At 53.4% G+C, this 6,000-nt stretch overlaps 1 protein-coding gene across 1 annotated transcript in view; it reads right to left on the bottom strand.

Annotated features, from left to right (window-relative positions):
• LOC149345261 (uncharacterized) overlaps positions 1–5,479 on the bottom strand; it is a 209,935-nt gene extending 204,456 nt beyond the window's left edge. Inside the window, exon 1 of the mRNA XM_089542740.1 lies at positions 5,405–5,479. The gene's annotated coding sequence lies outside the window, so the exon portion shown is untranslated. The remainder of the gene's footprint in view (positions 1–5,404) is intronic.
• Positions 5,480–6,000: the final 521 nt, after the last annotated feature.

Below are 6,000 nucleotides of genomic sequence, written 5' to 3' on the forward strand. Positions count from 1 at the left end.
TCTTTCGTCGATACTCCAATAGAGGCATTGCTGACGCAGTCCTTTCCTTTTTGTTGATGGCGATAGCTTCCATATTTTCCCTGTCTTTTTTGTTCCAAGGATCCTGTCCAAGTCGGCGGAGAGAGAGAGAGAGAGAGAGAAACAACTTTATTGCCATAGATTGGTGGGATTTAGGGCAGGTGGGCTTAGTGTGGTCCCCAGGTGGGGGCGACTTCCTGGGCCCACAAAATGAGTGCCAGTTGGATGCTCTTCTCTGGCCTTCTGAGGAGTTCGTTCCATCCTTCTTCGGAGGGAGCTGGCAGTAAGGTTCGAGGCGGCGGATTTCCCGCGCAACCCCAGAGTATGTGTGCTTGGGTGGCGATTTCTCCCTGGTAACAATTTTGGCAGACGGGGTCGTATTTCCCGTCTGTGATGAGTGAAAGTCTAGAATGGCTAAGGATGGAGTGTGTCTGCAATCTGCGGAGCAAGGTGACTTGCGCTCGATTCAAGTGGGGGTGTGGAGGCGGGAACTGGCGTCTCATCTCTCTGTAGAGGTTGGTAATTTCGGCAAAGGTCTGGGGAGCCTCGGCAAGAGCGTCTGGGTCCGTGGGGCCGGCCGCCCGGTTGGTTAGTCCTCGAGCTAGTCGGTCGACCCCTTCGTTTCCAGAGTTTCCCGCGTGGGCGGGTACCCAGACCAGGTTGATCTTATGGTCAGGAGTGCAGCCGCGAAGGATGCGTGCAGCGGGGTGGCAGATAAAACCTGCCGAGTAATTTTGTATCGCTCTTTTGGAGTCGCTTAGAACTGTGCGCGTACGTGGGTCAGCGATGGCCAGCGCGATGGCGGTTTCTTCTGCCGCTGTCGGAGAGTGAGCTACTACTGTGGCGGCGGTGACGAGAGTAGATTGTGGCGTGGTTGCACAAGCCACGTATGTGTTTGCACTTTGCCGTGCAGCATCTACGTATATTGCGTGTTCGTCGGCAAGGTATGTGGCATCTAGTGCTTGGGCTTTCAGCTGACGGCGCGTATCATGGCGGCCAGGTAGCATGTTTTTGGGGATTAGTTTTATAAATAGGCGGCTATAGACCCCTATCGGAATGGGCGTCGTGGGGTGGACGTCGCCTATGGGGTTGATGTTGAGACGGTCAAGAATGAGCCGCCCGTGTTTAGTGCGGGAGAAGCGGTGGATTTGGCGGTCTTGTGTGCCTCTATGAGTTCTGTGAGCGTGTTGCAGATGCCGAGTTGGAGGAGGTGCTGTGTGCTGCCGTACTGAGGTAGCCCCAGTGCCGCTTTGTACGCTGAACGTATAATGCTTTTCACAGCTTCCTTGTCCTTCCGGCGGAGGTGATAGTAGGGGGTAGGAGTAGACTATCTTGCTAATGAGGAAAGCTTGCGTGAGCCGACAGAGGTCATCCTCCTTCATACCTCTGCGGCGGGTGCTGATGCGGCGGATAAGGCCGTTGACCTGATTGGCTGTGGTGCGGAGGCGCTGAATGGCCTCCGAGTTTTGCGTGTTGTTCTGTATTAACATACCCAGAACGCGGATGGTGCGGACCGGAGGTATGGGATGTGTGTCGACTTGAAGCACAATAGGTTCTTGCGGGTCGGGGACGGGCAGGCGAACTCGTCTGTCCCTGATGACTAGTAATTCAGACTTCGTGGAGGAGCATGTGAGCCCGTTCGCCTGTACAAAGGAGTGTACTTTATCGATTGCTGTTTGGAGGGAGTTTTGGATTTCCCCGTCAGAGCCAGAGTTGGTCCACAGGGTAACGTCATCGGCATATATTGAGTGTTTAATGTGAGGTATCTCTTCCAGGAGCGGAGGGAGGCCTCTCATTGTAGTGTTGAAAAGGAACGGAGATAGGACTGCTCCTTGTGGTGTTCCTCGGGTGCCTAGTGTGATCTTCTCGCTGTGGAGGTCTGCAATGTGAAGTTCTGCTGTACGGTTATGAAGAAAGTCGGCGATGTAGTTGTAAGTGCGAGTGCCTACATTCATTCGTGAGAGGTTTGCTAGGATGGAAGCATGTGACACGTTGTCGAAAGCCTTGCTGACATCTAGGCTTAGGATGGTTCGTGTAGCTCGGATGGGTCTCAGATCGAGGATGTCGTGTTGGATTTGCCACATAATGTCTTGAGTGGAGAGGCCGGTCCTGAAGCCGATCATAGTGGGGGGAAAAAGGTCCTCTTGATCTACGTGAGTGTGGAGTCTATTGAGTATGACGTGTTCCATGACCTTCCCCAGGCAGGACGTGAGCGAGATGGGCCGAAGGTTGCCCAGCTCGAGTCGTTTGCCTGGCTTAGGCATGAAAATCACTTTGGCATGCTTCCAAGTGTCTGGAAGGCGACCGTAATGCCAGTGTTGTTTGAAGAGGTCCGTGAGTGCCTCGACGGACCGATCTTCGAGGTTACGAAGCATCTTGTTGGTTATGTGGTCGTCGCCAGCGGCCGCGGTGGTTTTAATCTGGTTGAGGGCGGCGCGGACATCTGCTGCCGTGATGTCGGCATCCATGATGGTGTTCTGAGCACCCGTGTATCCTGAAGGGATGGGAATTTCAGTGGAAGTATTGATGTATTTGTCTTTCAGGGTAGCGAGGAGTTCCTCATTTTTTCTGTGAAAAGCGTGTATGACACGGGTGAGGTTCTTGTGAGATGTGGATTTGGTGTGAGTTGGGTCCAGTAGATGTCTGAGCAAGAACCACGAGTTTTTGCATCTTAACTGGCCGTTAAGACGGTCACAGGTTTGATACCATTGCTCCTGACTCAGTTTGATGGAGTAAGCTTCGATCTCTCGCTCGAGGCGAACGAGACGGAGCTTGAGGGGTCAATTATGATTTTGGCGGAGCCAGCGAGCGCTAAAACTGCTCTGGGCCTCCCACATGTGTATGAGTTTGGCGTCGGGAGAGGGGCCATCCTCGTTCTGGGTAGTCGTGGAGGTGGCATTGGCGGTGTCTTCGAGCAGCGAGTTTTTCCATGTGTCCAGGTCGTCTATGGGGGCCAAAGTGCGTTTGGCCCGCACGTATCGGAAGGCGTCCCAGTTAGTGAGCGTGATTGTTCGGTTGGGGGCTTTGCTATGTGTAGCCGTGAAGGTTGTGCTGAGAACATAGTGGTCGCTACCTATGTTCATGCCGAGGTTTTCCCAGCGTGTGTCTGGGATGTTGCGGGCGAAAGTTAGATCGGGGCAGCTGTCCTGTGTGACACTGTTTCCAATGCGAGTAGGCCTGTCGGAGTCTAGGAGTAGTGTCAGGCCCAGTGTTTGGGCTGTCTCCCACACTTTGGCTCTCTTACGACCGCATGCTTTGCGGGGGTAGCCCCACTCGGTATGCGGCGCGTTGAAGTCACCTAAGATGAGTAGCATCCTGTTTGTGCAGTCGCGCAGGCCTTACGAACGAGGGTTGCCACTCGTGTGCTTTTGTCGCTAAGGGGGATGTAGACGTTGAGGATGTGGAGCGGGGCTTGTAAGTGGCTGTTCGGTAGGACCTGTACGAAAGTGTGCAAAACCTCGGGGTAAATAAGGTATTTATGATTAGCTGCTAAATTTCGGTGGACCAGGATGGCGGTGTTGGGCCGTTGGTCTGGTGTCGTTTGTTGGTTATATGCGGCGTAGCTGGTAAGTTTCGTGCCCATGTAGGTTTCCTGAAGTGCGATGATGTGGGGGGTGTGCGGCTAGGCCTGTAGGGTGTGCTCCAAGGCTCGCCGCTTCGCCTTGAAGCCCCTGCAGTTCCATTGCCAAACTGTGAAGGGGGAGCTAGCCATCGCGTTTCCCGTAGGGTTCGGGGCACTGTGATAGCGCGACGGGTGATTTAAGAATGCCGCCTGCACGTGAGCGCGCGGTTGCACTCTCCGATGTGGCGACAATAATGGGTGCTGGGCAGATAGGAGGGGTTGTCGACTTCAAGGGGATTGCGGATGTCGGGGGATTCGTAGCCTAGAATCAGCACAGGCAAACCCCAAATTGCAACCGCAGCAGGTAGCTCACCCTCCCACATCCGACCCCGTAGGTGATCCACGCATGGACACTGAGCAGTCTAAACGCACGAAGTGTAAAGCACTTCCCCCCTCCTCACAAGCAGACATAGATGCCAAATTCGAGGCAGCTGATGCGCGAATGGCCCAATTCGAGGGTGCCCTCCTTCGACTCGCCCCCACCATTGACCGTCTAGTAGAAAGCTGCTCCGCAGTGGCAGCCAACATCCAAACCCTTCATGCCAGGCTCGATACCCTCCAAGTCGGCGGTGCAAGTATGTCCAGGCAGAGAACCAGGATGTGGCAGTTGCTCCTACTGAATGTGCATGTTCCCTAAACCGCTGTTTCGCACAGACACGTGAAACGTACCACTTTGCCCATCAGCTTGTGTCGTTTAGCGCCCCGAACCCATGCAAGCTCTCTCCAGCAAAGCCCCCGTAGAGATAGAGAGCCTGGGCAGCGAGCATATGGGCATCGCATTATCGACGTCCCGGAGTGCAATCGCATGGTCGGCTAGGGTGACACGCCCCTTCCTCGAGAGAACCAGCTGGACTGCAGAACGCCGGCCAAGCTGGCGCTCATTTAGCAAGTCGGGATGTCACGTCTGCTTCCCGCAGTGCTCCACGGTCACTCCTCGGGCCAGCCTGGGCCAGCCCGGCAGAGGCTCGCCGTTCAGCTTCGACGTAACCTTGCATCGCGCTCCTCTCTAGCGGCGATCGATTTTAAGGCGGAAGCCTTTAATGCCTCATCATTGTAAGCAGGAGTTTGTCGACTGTAATGTCACGCTTTTCAAATGGACGAAATGGTCGTGACGTCACAGTGCACGAATTTCAAGCCGGGCCAATTGTACTTCGGCTAGTAACCATGCAACCAATTAAGGTATGGTATAGCGATGCTTCAGGTAAGTGAGACGGGGTTTAGTTAATAAGTTAATTAACCAATTAGCCTAATTAACCCTTCTAGTCCGACCAGATAAAAAACCGAGTAGGAAATTGGTCGAGTTGGGGAATCGAACCAGGGTCTCCGGAGTGCGAGACGAGCACGCTAACCACTCCGCCATGCCAGCTTTTTTTTTTCTTTATGGACTCCGCCATGCCAGCTCGAAAACAAAGGCGCGTCCAGTGAATATGGTGTCCTCGTTTGCCATCTTCCTCCCTTCTCTCATGGCGAGGTTCAGGTGTCCACCGAGGTATGCGAGACAGATACATTTCCTTTCCTCAAAAACCAATTTAGCGACGAGCAAGGCGTAGACCCGAACGGGCGATGGCGTTCTGTGGACTCCCTGGCAGCGTTGCAAGACGCTGTCGCGTTCCACTCTTAGAGGCGAAGCTTAACATCTTAGCCACACATCAGTGGCACAAGCAGCAACACCGCGCTTAAGGCTTTTGCCTCACCGCACTTTACGTCAACAAAGTGCCCCCCCCCTGAATTTTTATCTCACGGCAATCGAAATTCTGCGCTTACCTGCGGTGCTTGCAGCCTTGGCGCTGATCAAGAATTGAGTCTCCTGGTCACCGTCTTTCACTTCGACTGCTGCCTCGAGCACTGGATAGGTGTTGATGATGATGATGATTATGTCCTCGGGCTGAATGGCACATACCCACGGCGGGATATTGGCCAGGGTGCATAGCGGATACAAACGCACTCATGTACAGGGAATGGAGTATAATTAAATCTAAAATTTGGGACACAGAGCTAGAATTTGTACAATACAAAAAATACGGAGAAAGAAAAGTTGTGAATTCACATTCTAGCAGAGGAATCTACCAGATGAAATTATATAATTTGAATAGAATCGAACACTGGTTTCAGGGCATATCCCTTGGCGCTTGCCCCGAAGGATAAGAGAATCGGAATAGATAGAGGAAGCCCAAGCCGAGCGAGGGGGATCTCCAAGCAAATTCTACGGAGAGCAGCGAGCCGCCGGCAGGAGAGGAAAAAATGTTCTATAGACTCAATTTCGCCACAAGACTCACAAAGGTTGGATATCGAAAGCCCCGATCGGCATAAATAAAGATTTAGCCGCGGTATCCTGCAGCGCAAAAGGGTCATGGACACCT

This window comes from Amblyomma mixtum, chromosome 5 (assembly GCF_055824585.1).
Source record: "Amblyomma mixtum isolate Tamu chromosome 5, ASM5582458v1, whole genome shotgun sequence".
NCBI lineage: Eukaryota > Metazoa > Arthropoda > Arachnida > Ixodida > Ixodidae > Amblyomma > Amblyomma mixtum.